General features: G+C 40.6%; 1 long non-coding RNA gene across 1 annotated transcript; it reads left to right on the top strand.

Moving 5' to 3' along the window:
* The first annotated feature begins 610 nt into the window (after window positions 1-610).
* On the top strand, window positions 611-14,671 carry LOC109305980. The gene is made up of 3 exons (XR_002099797.1): window positions 611-625; window positions 2,960-2,962; window positions 14,545-14,671. It is a non-coding gene; the product is annotated as an uncharacterized LOC109305980 (long non-coding RNA).
* The last annotated feature ends 2,461 nt before the right edge of the window (window positions 14,672-17,132 follow it).

Raw genomic sequence — 17,132 nt, forward strand, 5'->3', positions numbered from 1 at the left:
TCCCCATCCCCCAAGAAACTTAGTTTAAAGCCTGCTGGAGGAGGTCAACTAGCCTGTAAGAAAACAAACTCTTACCTTTGGGGGAGAGATGGAGACCATAATGCCCCAGGGCACCCTCTGCTCTGAAGTGTGGATCATGGTCCAGAAAGCCAAATCCAGCGTGATGACACCAACTCCAGAGGCGCCAGTTCACCTCACGGATGCAGGCGCTCTGCCACTGATGGCCTCCACTAACCGGAAGGAGGGAAAAAAGACCACTTGGGCCCCCCGCTCTCTCAGCTTGGACCCCAGAACCATGTAATCATCCATGATCTGGTCCGGGCTACTCCGGGCCGCATCATTGGTTCCCACGTGGATGAGGACCATTGGATAGTAGTTGGAAGGCCGGCTGAGGTCAGTGATCTTCTTTGTGACGTCCCCAATCTTGGCTCCTGGGAGACAGGACACTTTTCTCACACTGAGGTCCATCCGGCAGATGGGTCCCTCCATTCCTCTGAGGAGGGAGCCCCCTATGATGATGACCCGACGTCTCTTCCTCTGGATCACTGAATGATGCTCAGGAGGTACGGATACTGGCTTGTTGGTTGAGAGTATGGATTCCTCCCTTCCTCCTTCCTCATGCCCAGTCTCCTCCAGCACTGCCAGGGATGCATATCTGTTCCCCAGTTGTACTGGGGTGACAGTTGATGCAGCTGTGTGCTGCCTGCGATGCTGCCTGGCCCTGAAGGTGACCGTCCTCCATTCACTTCCTGCAGACTCCTGGGTGGTGACAGCCTGAGGGGATGGGTCCTGCAGAGAAAGAAAGTACCCATCAATCTCGTCCTCTACGGCCCTGATCCCCCGCAGCCTGCTTACCTCCATCTGGAGCTCTCTCACCTGTCCCTCCAATGCCGCAATCTTGGCACAGGTGGGACAGGTGAGAGAAGCCCCCTCTCCCACGTCCCCCCCCGGTCCCAGGTACCAAGCCAGGCAGGCCCCACCTGCATTGAAGCCTCACTGGTCCCCGGGCCAGGAGGCAGCCATGGGGCAGGAGCCCTGGCTGCACCCCATGTGACAACTCCAATGCCGTCACCCCCACTCACTTACCTGGAGACAACTGCTGCTGCTGCTGCTGCCGCCATTGGTTCTTCTGCTGCCTGCGGCCTCTCACACATCTCCTTGCATGAACCTTGGAGCAAACTCCAGCATGCCCCTAAAGAGGCGCCCCTATTTGCACTCCCTGTTCACGTGGTTCAGAAGGGCGGCTCCCTCCTGGTGCAGCTAAATGGGGTCAGGTGGGGAAAGAATCCCCTGCCCGATCACCCTCACCTGGCCCCACGCACTCCCTTCCTCTTCCCTGGCTTACCTCCTTGTTGCTACAGCAAAAATATTTTTTGAAATTAAATTAATGAATGTTGTATATGTTAGATTTTTAGAATATAATTTGGTGTTTTTCTCATTCTGAGATGGCACACCCTCTTGCTGAAAGGAGTATTCCTGGAGGCAAGGGGTGAACTTCTGGTGCCAAAGGCCTGGGGTTAGAGGGCAGGACTTCCAGTGACTGGATGGCAACCAGGGGGGCAGGGCACCTGTCAGGGGGTGGAGCTACCCATGTGGCCCTTGACCATTTGCAAAAGCAGCCCTCCACCCGAAAGAATTGCTCACCCCTGACCTATATTCTGAGTGATCTTCAGGGATCCTAAAAAGGTAACCTAAAATCCACACTTTTCTGTGATCAAAATGAAACACCACTGTGTGCGTGTGTATGTGTGTGTGTATTAGTGGCTTTTCATTTAATCACAGAAAAATGTGATTTGGGATTACTTTTTTAACATGAAAATTGGGGATTCTGTTTAATCAGAGAAAACCAGGTTCCCTGGTGATCTTAATACATCCCATTTTTTTTTCTGTTGCATCAAGAGCTTTCCCTCCCCTCTACCCTATTTCACATATTGTGCTTTACTTCAGAATGAATGGCTTTAATATATGAACTACAATTCTCTTACCTTTTTCAGCAGTGAAATAAGGAGGCCTAGGAGACACTTTTAAGTTAACATTGTGACTTGTTTTGACCATAATAAATTAGACATTCCTATTGCAATTGCCATCATAGTGAGCTGCAAGTTGCTTTTCTGGACCCAATATAGCATTCCCTTTTACATTCTGCTCATTATTTGCCTGCAATAACCAGAAACCATTATTTCCTAACTGGAAATGACACATTGTACTTGCTTGTGGCAAAGCAAACATTTTAGCCCTAGACAAATGACAGATGTTGTCACCACTATGACCATTTAAAAAAAAAAAAGGTGAATAGCCCCAGCCCCAGATAAGTACCTGGAAATGGTGGGGAAATGTAGCTTTTCAACATAAATGTGGCATATTGTTCAGTAATCATATTTTCAAATGTCTAGTATGTTTTTCAGGGCTGAATGTAAAGATGAATCAACAGAACAACCTGTTTCAAAGGAAAACTTTCCTGCAATTATCATAAAAATATGATCATGTACATTAATGTCTTTTTAAAGAAGATGTGGACCAAAAGTGTCTAAATCCTAGGTTTTTCTGAGCACCAGAAAACCACAGAATCTACTGGAGTATTCTCTAATGATAACTGTTGAAATATTTTCATAGCAAATCCTGACTCTTACATGGCTTTTTCTTGTCTCAGATCTGTTTTCCTTCATTGGATTTCTATTCCTGTCTTCAAGGTACTCCATAATTTAGTGACTTCTCAAGTGTTAACATTCAACTTTTACTAAACAAGGAAAATTACATAAACAAGTACGAATTTGGAAGGCTACATGATATACTTTCCCCTGTTTTCTTGTTATTGCTATAGTTATCTGCTCACAAGAAAACTAGTGACTTCCATCTTTCTGTGTGAAGATAATACAGTAGTACAAAAGTAATCTTGAAAACATTTTCCATGTGTTGCATAACCACCCAACCCATCTACAATAAAGTGGAACACCTGCAGTGCGTTTACATCTAGATAAAAAACAAGGTGTGACTATTATAGAGAAATAGTCTGTATCCTATGGCATAGATTTATGCCTGAATCCTGTGACATAAAACACACCATAAAAATAGGGAAAAGGTTTCACAAATTAAGCTTACTATAAGGAGCATTACCATTGGATGTGCTTCATAAATTATGAAATGCATGAAATGCATGGGGCTAATGAACAATGCGCATTAGCCATTGGCAAATCAATACTTGTCTAGAAAGGGTGCTAGCTAAAATAATGGATCTGGAAGTGATGTGATAGGGAGACTCAGGGGATTTGCAGATTTTGCTGCAGCTGCATAAGACTTTTGATTCCTTTTCATGCAGTGTTGCTATGTGAGAGTTCCAGCCACTTTTTACACATTCTTGCTGCCTAGATACCTAGCTATTTCTGACATCTGCTTTTTTGTATAACAATGAGTTTGACACCATGGGTTTGATAGCATATTGCAGGTCAGATCATAGTGCCATTTTACATTTTCTCATGTTTGTGATTTTTCTATCTTAGTGATTTTTAACAAGGAAGGACATAATACAGCTTTTAGCAATCGCAAATAATTTTTAACTATTCTTCATCAGCAATGGTCAAATTCTAAAGTCCACATTTGCCAAATTTTTTCCAGTTACTTCAGTGGGAGCTTGAAAAACATGAGTGAAATCTTTATTAAGAGTTTGCATATCTGTTTTAAGTATTGCTGCATGGCTTGCTATATGAAATGTTATGGGCTAAATGTCTAAGGGGGTTATTTATTTAACAGTAGTGAAACAGGTCATAGTAAGTTTTATGTTCTCTACAAAGGATTTTTTTCAGATTAGTGGGATTTTGATACAGCATGATCCCAGACTAATACTAAATGAGGAACAATAAATCATAACAACAGATTTTAAATATACATCTCCATACAAATCAATGAAATCTGCTTCATTATTATTCAGAGTATGCACCTCTTCATTTATCCTTTTTGTTTTACTGTGTAGTTGCCATAGGGTATGGGAGTCAATTTATTTCAAGGTTTGCTAAGTTTACAGGTGCCTTTGTCTCCTTTCCTTCCTTCTCCAATGCCATGGAAAACAATTTGAGTTGGGACCTGTACTACTTTTCTTCTTTTCCCTTGATACATTTACCCACTTCTACCTAATCCCCTCCTAAAAAAAAATGCTACAGAAAGTGCGTACAGGACATTTGCTTCTAAAAACACCACAGATTCTGATCATTTAGGCATGCAGAGCTGTCTTAACCAATATATTCTCATATCCCTCAATTCAGTGTTCAGATATATGAAGTGATAGTTGTGGTTCCTTTTATTTTTGTGTATATTTGTTGCTTTATTTTTTGGCTGGCCTATTCTGAATGGCACTCGACTAATTTGCTGGGATGCCTTGATGCTATAGCAATTTTCATTTCTAGAACTCTTAATAAACGTACAATGGTGGAACAAATCACAAAGAGTTAGCATCTTTCCTTTCCCCTTCATAGGTCTCTGAGAGGTGTTGTTTCTGGGGACTTTTGTACATAAACCATTTGGAAATGGATTTAAACAAGACTTTTTTATAGTTTTAATTATGGAAACTGTCATCCAAATACCCTGAGATCTAATCCAAAAAACAGTGGAGATTGCTGATAAGCTTAATAATGGAATAGGCCTGTTTTATTTGCCTTATACAACATTGCTTATCTTAGGGCACCTACTACCTCCTGAGTAGGATGGGAGAAATAAGGAAAAAAATAGGAGAAAAAAGAGCCCTATTCTGTCAGTATTACTCCATCTAACTAGATTAATAACATCACCTTTTGGCATCAGGGAAAAATAGACACATGCCAAGGGGAACTAGAATGATAATCAGAGCTGTCTGGGAATTAAATTTTTCATTACATAGGAAATTATGCAGTAATTTTTTCATTTTCCTATTTCAGCTCCTTCCCCCACAATATATATGAAAAAGAAAAGAAAAGAAACAAAACAACCAAAAAAACTAAAGCTTTCAAAATTTCCCATGAAAGAAATTTCTACTAAATACTCCTTTGGCATTGACTTCAATGTTTTATTATTTTAAAATAAAAGATATTTTTGAAAACAAAGAAGTCACCATGACTGGAAAATTGAAATGTTCCACTTCGAAATTATCAGAAAAGAGTATTTTGATCTCATGAATTTTTCTGCCATTTTTATTCCCTGAGACAGTTTTGACAAAATTCACATTTCTACTTTGCTTTCAATGAATCACATTTCCTAAAGGAGACAGCCCGTTGGAAATTTTCTAACCAGCTGTCCTGAGAAGCTGTTTGATAGAGCTCTTGGAGACAACATGGGTACTGCAGATCTTTTTGTCCATTTGGACCCATACAGAGCAGATCTGTTTGTCTTCAGAAATCTCAGTGAGCTATGGGCTGCTAAGATTTCCTGGAATTTATAGCTTTGTTTACCTTTCCCAATTAAAATTTAAGTGGGGAAAAAAGACCAGAGTTATATAGCATAAGGTAGCAAATGCCTTCAGATCAACAGACATGTTAATCATTGCCATGCCCCATCAGGATGGGGCAGATAATAGCCCTCCTGTGCAGAACAGTAAATAAATAATAATAATTGCAGCTCTGTCTCCATTCCTCAGTTATACATAGTGTCCTCTGAAAAATGTTACTATACTATTATCTCTTTTAGGCATACCGTTTTCTTCCCTGCACACACCCTGGCCTGCTGAAAAGTTCCAGGATGAAATATGCCTCTGTTTCTAAAACATTTTTTGTTTTTAACACACAACTGTTGACTGGAGAGATTTTTTTTTCATTCTTTTAGATTATTCAGGGTCTTATTATCTGTACCTGCAGGAGACAGAAGAACAGGACAGAAGCCAGCAACCGAAAAGCAGAGCTCTTGCTTATTTTACCTTTTAGCTACTGGTTTCAGCCTCTCCTGCTGTTTCCTTGGAAACAGGCATTGAACAAGGAAAAACAAGGTAAGGGTTTAAAATATTGACTTTATAAAAACTGCTGCTTACTTTATTTCCACAGATGTGACTTCTGTTCTTCCAGTAATAAGAAAGGATGTGTTTTGCAGATTTACATGATGCTATTGGTAATTGTAACTGTGACAATAGGGACATTGGAGAGACATTTGGTGCCTCCCTTTGTTCTGTTTACACATATCTTTTCCTTAATAAAAATGTATGATTAAAAAGAGACTGTGCATGTGCAGGAGACATGGGGATGGGACAGCAGCCAAAGACAACAGTGGAGATTTCTCTGTCACATTCAGCTGCTGTAGGAGCTATAAAGTTGCCACTTCAGAAGACTTGCCTATAGACACCAGGAACCTTTAGTATCTGATAAGCAATGATTAAACAATATTTTAACTGCCCTTTACACTTACATTTAAAACAAGCAGAATAAAATTGTAAATGTTTGATATTTTTAAATAAAAGATGAACTACTGTCAATCATATACATATATCTAGAGACACACATTTCTTTGGGGGTTGAAGCTATTTATGGGTGATCTAAGGTTTCATGTTTGATTTCATATTATAAAAGACTGTAAATACAAGGATGCTTATTGATGTTTATATGAAACATAGTGTAACCAAAGTGGCTGAAGATCTTCCAAGAATATTTTCCAGAACTTCTGCTTCTGATTTCTGTTAGGAATACTGGGACAAGTAGTCTTTTGATAGCTCAAAAGTGGAGTCTGACAAAATGAGGAAGAATTCTTATTTGAATATGTCATTGTTTTAAATATATTACTTATCAGAAGGAAGTGCACATTTGATGACAAAGGATGCAAACCAACTGTCTATTTCTGTTTTTAAAATTGAAAGCAGCTGTTACCAGATCCTTGCAGATGTATCTATTTTTCAAAAACAAGGTGTTCACGCTTGGTGTTTTACGGAAGAGTTGAGTTCTCCGGTGCTTTGGCAGAACAGCATGGGCACTTTTATGTAAACTGCCTTAATGACAAATGCAGACTGTTGTGTTTTGCTTATAAACAGTGTAAACACTTTTAACATGAATGAAATTTGATGGCTCAACCGCTTGAAGCCATCAGCTTAACTACCTTTATTTCTGTGATTTTTTAACCTCTTGGGATATATTGTTTAATTTCATGTAACAGTGCAAAATCATAAAATGTTAGTCTAGGTTTTCTTAAAAACCTATGAATTGAAATGCATTGGATTATATCCATATTGCTTTGGTAGGATGGTTAGGTTACAAAAGATCTTCTATGGACTCGAGACAATAGGAAGAAAATATATGTTTCTGAAAAAAGTCTCACCCTGATTCCACCCTCCCACCACCATTTCAGATCTGGGTTAATGCTCTTCCTGGCTGTGACTAGTAACTCTGCCCCCTTAGTTGTTGCTAAGCAACTCTGATCTTCACTACTTCATCTCAATATAGCATACTCTGTAGCCAACTTACAAGTCTTTCACTTTCCTAGGCTTGTCTTCTTGTCTTTTTTGTCTTACTCTCTAGCTGTGGTGTCTGTCCACTCTGATTCCTTGTAAGAACTCCACAGGGATGTAAGACCTTTCATCCCAGCAGATATGGTCACCTACCAGGTTAGCTATACATAATGGTTTCTCTGAGCTTCAAGCAATGAGGCTGGCTTTTCAAGTAGTGTGTCATGTTGTCCGTTCTATCAGCACAGCTTGAAGAAGTATCTTTTATTAAAAGATACAACAGTGGAATGAACAAGAAACTGACCACATTCCTGAGTGATATGTCAGAAAGCCAGCTCTTTTTTCTGAGAACAAACCTAGCGGGAATGTTTTATTGTCAGGAATTCTCCCAGATTAAAGATGTTGATTCTGGAGGGCTTCTGCTCAGTCAAAGAACACTCACATATTTCTCAACACTTTATAAAAGAAAAAAGAAAAGAGATCTTAATTTCTCTCTAACATACACAATCCCCCTTCCTCTGATTCCTTGAACATTGACCACGTTGTAATTACAAAGGTAACTCCGAATTTGTTTGCTCCAACCAGCTGCAGCCTGACTGGTGAGGCATAGACCTCCATCTCTCTTTATTCATCAGCCATGTGACGTACTAGAGTTCATATAAGATTCTACTGAGTTGCCAATCCATTAAAGGAAACACCTGAGTTTTCAGGTCCACAAATGAGTGTCTTCTTAAATTATTTCCATTGTTCCTCATGTTTGAGTTTGAAGATTCACAGGGGAAGCCAAGGGAAGCCATATGTCTGCTAGTCATTGTTGCTTATCAAGCATTTTTATTAATTATGGTCTGTGGGCTAAATGTTGTTGCTGTATAAATTCAGCTGTCTTACCTTTTAACCTATAATCTCAATTTTTATTTATAAGGTAGTCTTCCTAGTGGATATCATTTAATAGGAAGCTGGAAGATTTAGTAGTGGTCCCTATTTGCCTGATTGTTCACTATGATAAGGGGTCAATCCCTATGATCTCTAGATTTTGTTTCCCTTCTCAGGAAGTTTCCTCTGCAGCCAAACGGTATACTCCACATAGTCCCTGTTCCACTGGAAATTCTTTTTTTTCCAAATAGGATTTGGGTTCTACATTTTCAAAGAGGCCACTGGCTGGATGCAAAACCCAGGTAGTGTAAAAAGTTGTGCTTTGTGTGTCATGTCTTTGCTTTATCAGTATCTGAGGCTATGGAAATTTTGGCTGAAGAGTTAAGTGGAGATAACTGTGGGGGCGAAGTTATGTAAACCAGATGGAAAAGGAACAAAATGACAGGTTCTAGATGTAGGGATCCATTGTGAACAGTGAATTTTTAATGTAAGATTAAAATCCTCAACATCTATTATCCTCAACGATTTGAAGACATTCATCCAGTATGTGAAACGTATAGGCACAACCACTGTGTTAATGTTTTTTGAGACCTAAAGCCTCTATTAATAGCTCACAAACTGCAGATCTGGGCAAGTTTTACTGAACTAGAATTAACTTGAAAAGTAAAGGATGATTGATTAAATAGCACCAAGGCATAATAGCTTAAAGTACACTTGTCAAATTCAATGGAAATTCTGGAAACAACAAATAGATACTTGTCAAAACTTGTCATTTGTATGCTGCCACAGGATGATAAAATGTACAGTGTTTTAGGTGTCTCTTGTCAACAGGATGTAATTAACTGTGGCTACATTTAGGTAGTGTTTTTGCTGAAGAGATCAACATCTCTGATTCTCTCTGCAGGGAGCGTGTTTGTTTGTATAGGTTCTTAGCTTTCCTGAGACTTTGTCATCCGGTTCTCTCCAGGGGGTTCAAACCAATCACCCCCCTTCTCCAAGGAACCAGTAAGAAACACAACCAAAAACAAAACAAAAATACAATACCTGCACCCACCCACTAAAAAACAAATGGGTAGACATTGTTCTGTAACAAATTGTTTGTTCCCAAAGTTTTCCTTATAATTTGTATGATTTTGCAGCTTGCACTGAAGCAACAGGATGAATGACAGATGGGAGTTAGCAGCTAGTTAGGTGAAATTTAACAGTTCAGCAAATTCATTTTCTTTACTCTGTGTATCATGATGATATATTTCATGTTCCACTCTACAAAATACATAAAGGCTCACTAAGATGAGTTTAAAATAAGATGAGAACCTAGAACTGAAATTCAACAGCTTTTCATTTGCCTAAAGCAAACCTGTAGATCTACTGAAGACATTAGCTCTGAATGTTACCCTCTCTCTGAAGTTATCTCATAATTACACTGAAGAGCCACATTTTTCTAAAATGTTCTCTACTTAACGGCTTCTATTGCTATCAACAGCCAGAAAATCTGTCTTGAAGGTGAAATTTAATGCATCACATAAATGTGTAATCCAGCTTCCAGTCAAGCAAAACTCCTTCTAAAACTCATGAAATGAAGAAAAAATGACCATGACTGTCTGGTTTACCTAAGTGGCACTTATAGATGTGTAAGTGCAACTTTTGGCATCTACACAGAGTTTGGAATCTATTTACACTTGCCTAAGTATCCTTATCCCATGCTTATCTCTGAACATGTTCAGAAGGTTGTTATGGACTTGGTGGCCATATAGGGCCAAATAGAATTGCATTGCTGTACATGTGTAAATCCCCCAAATCAATTCATAAATAGAAACACCCTTCATGACCATTTGACAGAAGAGGGCCCTCTTTTTAGTACAGTGTTTAGGGCACTTGCAAAGAGACAGTTTGCAGCTGTGTTTCCTACTTCCTAATCCTCAATTCCAGTTGCATAGATTACACATTTGTCAGATCACTCGTCAGCCTATTTGGAAAGCTGGCCTTCTGGGCAACCAGGCAAGCAAGATGTGGGGGCCAGAGGACAGCATGTCAAAGGGAGGGTGGGTCTTCAAGACAAATAGTTCTCTGGAAAGGAGTGGGCCCCAGATGCCTGTATCTTTTTCTGTACCTTACTTATTTAATATTAATTTGATAAAATGGATAAACAGAAGCAGGGAAGCATGTCTCATGAGGTTGGAGCCCCAGTCCTCCTCTTCAACCCACCTCTGAGCTGCCTAATGGGATAACTTCAGTAGGTGGTCTGGAGAGTGAATACCTTAGTGCTTAGCTTGTGTCTTGATGGTAAAGACTACTTTATTGGGAAGTAGATGATGCAAGTTCAAACCCCTTGGTGTTGTGGGATTCTGGCTAGGAAATGGGCCTCTATCTCCCTTGTTAAATGCTTAAGACTTTAGGTTGTTGGCTAAAAGTTAGGAGGACTCACCTCCATTTCTCTTCTGGCAACTATATCTTATTCTTTCACAAGTACACATAGAATCTAAAACCCACATAAATATTAACATTGTCCACATAAACACTACTCAAGCATGTAAAGGTGAAATAGGATATAGCCCTTTTTCTGAATGAAAAAATATAGTATAACTGTTGCTAAGGACCTTATTTTCCTAATAAAATATGACAAGCTTTCATTTCTTGAAAGAACTACATGCTGATTATCTGTTGTTTTCATTAGATGTAAACTGAAAATTTGAAACATTATTTTTTCTAGAACCACCAGAGATACTTTCCTAACAGAGAGTATTGGAATGCAACTATCCGTTGTTCTCAAACCCTTTCAGCATCATCGAAACAGTGTGTTGGGAGTTTTCTCATGTTCCTTCAGTAGATTATTGTCAAGGTAATAAATGTGTAATTTTTCACTGATCAGGAACATGCAATTGTTGTTTCTGTGACTGCTTTCTGAGCCTTCTGGGATTATAAAAGTATCCCATTCCCTGAAGAAACATTGTGGCACTGATGCATAATTCAGACAGCCGTAATCTGCAAGTTAAAATTAGTCACAGCAACTTGTCCATGAGAAAACAAAGCTTATACCAAAGAAATATTGTGAATATCTTCAGTTATTTCTGTTTCACTTTTCATTGTACATCTTTCTCTAAATACTAAAAAAAAAGTTTTATCACTTTCAGTTATCCTTGTTTGCTGCTGTTTCTTATTTTTAACAAATATTTTCCATTATATTAGGATTAAATTCATTCCATACATTATCAGAATTTCATTAAAATGTAGTATTAGAAAGTGAGAAAATTAGCTAATAAAATGATTTTACTTAGTATGTTCATCGTTTCAATGGAAATCATAGGAGTATTGTTTATTTATGCACCTTTCTCTCTTTCTCTCTCTCTCTGTCTCTCTGTCTCTCTCATGTTTTTTGTTCTTTTGGACCATTAATTCAGAGTGTCATTGATAAAGGAAATGTCAAGAATGAATTATGTCATTTGTCTCTGCCATCTTATACATCATCTCACTGCAGTATAAAGTCCACACTAACTTCGAACATTACACCAATCCACTGGTATCTGCTCTTACAAATAGGATATAAAGAGAAAATAATTATAGGAGAATGCTGTATCACAAAGGAAGGGTAAAATGGTTGGATTCAATATGCAAATGTTCTTTGCAATTTATGCTTGTAAATTCTGGATTGACGGTTGAAAGCTGTTTCTTTGATCATCTTATCTAAAGCACCAAGGTGTCTTGTCTGAGCCAATATTTCAGAAAGTTTTTACTTCTAAACTGACTTATTTTTTTCCATTTCAGATCCTATTTTAATGCAAAAATGAATATTCCCCATTTTTTATTGTAGTAGAACAAAAAGAGTGACTCATCAAAGCAATAAATTATTACTAAAGAAGCTTCTATGCTTACAGATACAATTGCAGTATTTTGAATTTTAACTAAGGTTAAACATTTTAGAACTTTCTCACTCCATGTGCATATGCATATATATGTGATTCTGTTTTTCTTTCTTAGGCTCCATTCCAGCACATATTTAATTTTATTTGTATGAATGATCCCAAACAAAGTTACATATTTTTAAAAGATTGTAGCAATGATGTGAGAAATTACAGATCTCCAGGCATTATATCTGTATCCGTTCAGTTGATAAAAACACTAGTTTTTCAGATGGTATCTGTAGGAGTTGGGCAGTCTGAGGACTATGGCCCAGCTGTAAGTAATAGAGATGAGTTGAAGTCTGCCTAGGCAATGGGGCCAACTGAGAGATAATTAGCTGGCAGCAGGTATTTATGTGTAATGAATGTTTTAGCACACCTGGTATAGCTGAGCCTGATATGAATCAATCTTCTGCTGACCTGTTTTTCTTACTCCAGTAAATAAATAGTTCAAAGCAACCATTTTGTGTTTGTTGTCTTCTGTTTCACTGTAGTGACAGCTGGGTGGCCTAAGGTGTGTTTGGGGGTTGAGGATCAGAGTGGGCAATCTATGCCAGGCATTGAGGCACCAGAAGCAACCAGTAAAATCAGAGTCCCAAGTGTCTGAAGTCTCTAAGCACTCCCTTTTCCCATGAGATGCGTAAAAAGGGGTGCTGAGCATAATAATGAAATGTCCGTACCCTGAATTAAAGGTCGCTTGGCTAACGCGGGTGCCAAGTCCCTGCACCCTTTTTTTAATAGGTCCCATTATCACATCCAGAAGCATGCCAGGCATTGAGGCGCCAGAGGCAACCAGTAAACTTGCAGTACCAAGTGTCCCATGCTGCCAAGCATCCCCTTTTTACATGAGCTGTGTTCAGCACAAAAAAACAGGTTGCTGAGCAGAACATTGAAATGCCTGAACTCCAAATTAATGGTTGGTTGGCTAATACGAAGGTCAGGTCCCAGCACTCCTTTTTGAATAGGTCCCATTGTCACATCCAGAGCTATGGCAGGCATCAATGCTTCTTTGCAGGGGAGGTCATCTCTGGCCCTGTTGGGTGTGTTCTGCTCTGATCATTTAACACCTCATAGGAGTTTAATGGGCCTCCAAAGTTCACTGGGTGGTCTTGTTTGAGAGACACAGCACAGCAGTTTTGTTCGAACTGCATGGAAGCATACATGCACTAACTGAGAGGAAATCCAGCCACCCACCCCAGCCATGGATTCCAGGTGACTAAGAAGCTCACATCCAGCAAGGAGGCCCGACTACTGCCATCCCCCTATTCTCCACCACCCTCTCCCACATCCTATTCTTGTTCCCTTCACACCTCCCATACACATTAGCATGGTGGTGATGCTACCACCAGCCATTGTGGTTTGGCTTTCTCAACCCACTGTGGTCATGCTTTCACCACCCCCTCTTCTTTCCACTGCATCCACCCTATCACCCCCCCACCACCACCATTAGCCACAACATCAGGAACAGGAGTCAGAGGCAAAAGTGCAGCCAGTGGTAAGTTTGCCATTTGGGAGGGAGGGCATTGGGCACATGGTCATAGGGGAAACATGAAGGTATAGGTTACAGTAAATTGGAACATGTGAACCTAACTGCTGTCTCTCTTCCAATTGCCCTCCAGTTGTGCCTCACTTGAGGACAGCCAATGCAGTGACCCAGACCCCTGCACAAGGATATTTAGTCACACTGAGTGCATAGGTATGCCCAAGCAAAGCTTGGGAGAATCTCCCATTGCAGATTTTGTATCCTGTAAGGGGAGGCAAGGAAAGTGAGTTTGGGAGTATGGGGCAATCCCCGCCTATTAGGGTAGCTTGTCATCTTTTATGCTTTAAAGTTGCACCTGTTTATAGAGTAGTGAATTATAGTATTGTTTAAAGTTTTCTTTTATAGTCAGGCTAAAGTTTTGTATAGCCTCATTGTTATGTGAACTGTTCTTTTTGCTTGTGTTTGCAATATCAGCTGGCCTTGTTTCTTGCAACCAGCTTATGGCCATGATGTTTCTTTCCTTTTTCTATCACTGTGAGAAGTTTTTCTAACACAACATAGTAACAGTTTTGTTACTCGCTCAAATTAACTGAACTTGTCACTAGCCAGCTGAATCAGAGAGATGAAATGATTGGATATGTTAATAAAAGGTGATAAAGGAGACCAATGGACAATGCTTAAAGTAAGACCCCAGAAAAAAGGCCAAATTAAGAGGTGTACTCATAGTGGGTCTGTTGAACAAAGGAATGTGCTGACAGGATAAAATATGGACAATATGCTGATGGCAGAGACACCAATCTGCAAGCAAGGAGTCATCAAAGGAGTCAAGTTAAAGAAAAGCATAAAAGGGGGGGATCAAAAATGTTAAGTGTGTCATCATCATCATCATCATTTTCATCAACATTTAGCTTTCAACACCAGCCTGGATCATCCCAGCCAATGACACACCCTTTGCTTCAGGAACAGAGTGGCCATCTTTTCTTGTGAAGCAAAGTAACATCTGGGATTGGGTGAGATCATTGTACTAAGTTTTTTTCTCTCTCTCTGAATATAGAAACTGCTAACATAATACTTATTGTACTAATAAAGTTAGACTTTGATTTGAGGACACTTGAATTGTCTGTTTTTGTATTTCACATTCCATTCTAGTTGTGGGATAAATGAGTGGGTATTCAGCAGGGTTTCCATTTTCTCTGTTTGGTTGTTTTTATTTATTTATATTTGAATTAAAGGGGGGGGGTTATTTGTTTTTTTCAGTCAAGGTACACTTAGCAGTGCTTTAGAGATCTATGGGGTATCAGTCTTGTGGGTGCTGGCTGCTATTGGTGGTGGGGGTCTCCCTTGAAGGGCTGCTTTATGCTGGCTGCAGGCAGCCTGCTTTCCCTTCCCCCTTCCCAGTTGGTGCAGTAACAGACCCCGCTCCCCGCCACTCCCTGCAAGATGGCTGTTCTGCTGCTGCCACACTTCTACATAGACCACAGCACCCATGCTTGGGGTACATGGGGCTCCTGGACAACTGGAGTGAGGGGCTGGCCATGTCCCCACCTTCCCTGCAGGGGGCCTTTCTTGGGGAGCACTGTCCCCACCCCCTCCCATGCCACCACTGCACCCTGAGTATGTCCATCTAGTGTGTTCCCCAGATGGTGCACAATGATCTGTTTGTGCAGGTGGAGGGGAGAATGCACTCTGCTTCTGCTCACTTCGCTGGTGCTGCAGCCACACCGGCACTCTTGATTTGGGACCCTGAGCTATGATGGTGCTGGGGTCAAGCCTGGCCTGCCACACAACCTTCTCCACAAGCTCAACAGCTACCTTTCACAGCATTACACATCCCTGCCCCCCATTACTGAGGAGGACATTGCCACCAGCATCAATGTCTTCCTCAGCATTTGAGAGGCCATTGCCCGCCCAGGTGTAGGAACATGGGCTGCTCAAGTAAAAAAAAAAGTATACTGTTTATTTCCCACCTCTCTGTGTATAGGTGGGGGTGCAACTTGGGGCCAGGGGCAGTGCAATCTTTCCCCTGTCAGTAGAAGGACGGATGAGCACTTGATTGTATGGCACGCTTTCTCAAGCACACATGCTGTCTTGTAAATTGGGACCTGAAAAATGGTATTTCTACATAATTGTAGATCAACTGAAGGAACCAGATATAAATGCAGTTACAATGCATTATTTTTCACATAGGCAAGGTACAGACATTTCACTTTTACTGGTATAAGTGATCGGACATCAGTCTATATCTTGTTTAGTCTCCTTTGAAAATTCTGGCTGGAAATTAATTTTAAATTAATATTAATTTAATCAAAGAATTTATTTTAATGTCAGGAAACCAAAGCAAAACAGAAAAAAAAATCCCAAAAGAAACCAGGAACACAATGCCCACTCTCCCCAATTTCTTATAGAAGGATGAGCAATTCACTAGGACCTAAAAACCCATAACCCGTCATGGCTTTCTCCCCACCCTTGCACTCAGATTCACCTTTCCCCTTGGTTTTCCTATAGAAGCTTGAGTAACTCACTTACAACTCAAAACCCATCACCCGACATTGGGTCTTCTTCTTCTGAGCTCCCTCTGTCTCATCCTCACCCTCATCCCTAAAGAATACTGGAGGTTGTCACAATGCGAGGCTGACCATGGATAGGGTTCTCTATGCAGCTCTTGGGGGAGGATGCTCATGAATGGGAGCTGGGGACAATAATTTAAGGAGCTCCTATTTAAACTTTCCCTCCTGCTTCTGGGTCTGCTCAGCGTTCTGACAGAACTTATCAACCAGGTCAAGGAATCTTATTGTGCTGGCCATGGTGTCTCAATGAGCTGCTGCCTCTTTCTCTTCAATCTTTCTGAATGCTTAGTATATTTCAACACCCAAAAAAACTGCAGCCTGTACTTGCAATTGAGAGGCTGACAACAAAGTCTCCATCATGCCTTCCCTTGACTGCCACTGCCTGTGGCAGTGCTCACACATTTGCTCAGATCTGGTGTGTTTCTGTGCCCCCACTTATCATAGTGGATGCAGCTTACCCCGCTCCTGCCCTGGCTCATGAAGCCATATGGAGGACAAGTGATTGACAGGCAAAAGTCCACATTCAGCTACCACCTCAGCAAATGCTGTATGACTGTTGAATGCTCCTTTGGCTGTCTGAAGGCATGGTGGAGCTCACTGAACTACAGGCTTGAGGTGGAGCCAGAAAACATCACAGCTTTCATTGTGGAAGCATTCATCTTCCACAATATTTGTGAGAACAGAGGGGAGATTTCCAGTGACTCATGGTCTGAGGAATTGCGGGCAGCGTGGGAGGCAGTGGCCAGACACAGATGTGGACAGGCAGGGTATGGTGTCCCCTTTGATTAGCAAGCAAACAGTGGTCAGGAATCTATCGTGTAGATTTGCCTGGCCACACACATTCTGGCTGCTGCAGATGGAGAGGGTGCTTTGTAGGCCTCCACTTGATCAGTGCTGAATGCTAAAATGTTAATCAATTAGCAGTTAGT

Source organism: Crocodylus porosus, unplaced genomic scaffold (assembly GCF_001723895.1).
Source record: "Crocodylus porosus isolate Cpor-Errol unplaced genomic scaffold, CroPor_comp1, whole genome shotgun sequence".
Lineage (NCBI taxonomy): Eukaryota > Metazoa > Chordata > Crocodylia > Crocodylidae > Crocodylus > Crocodylus porosus.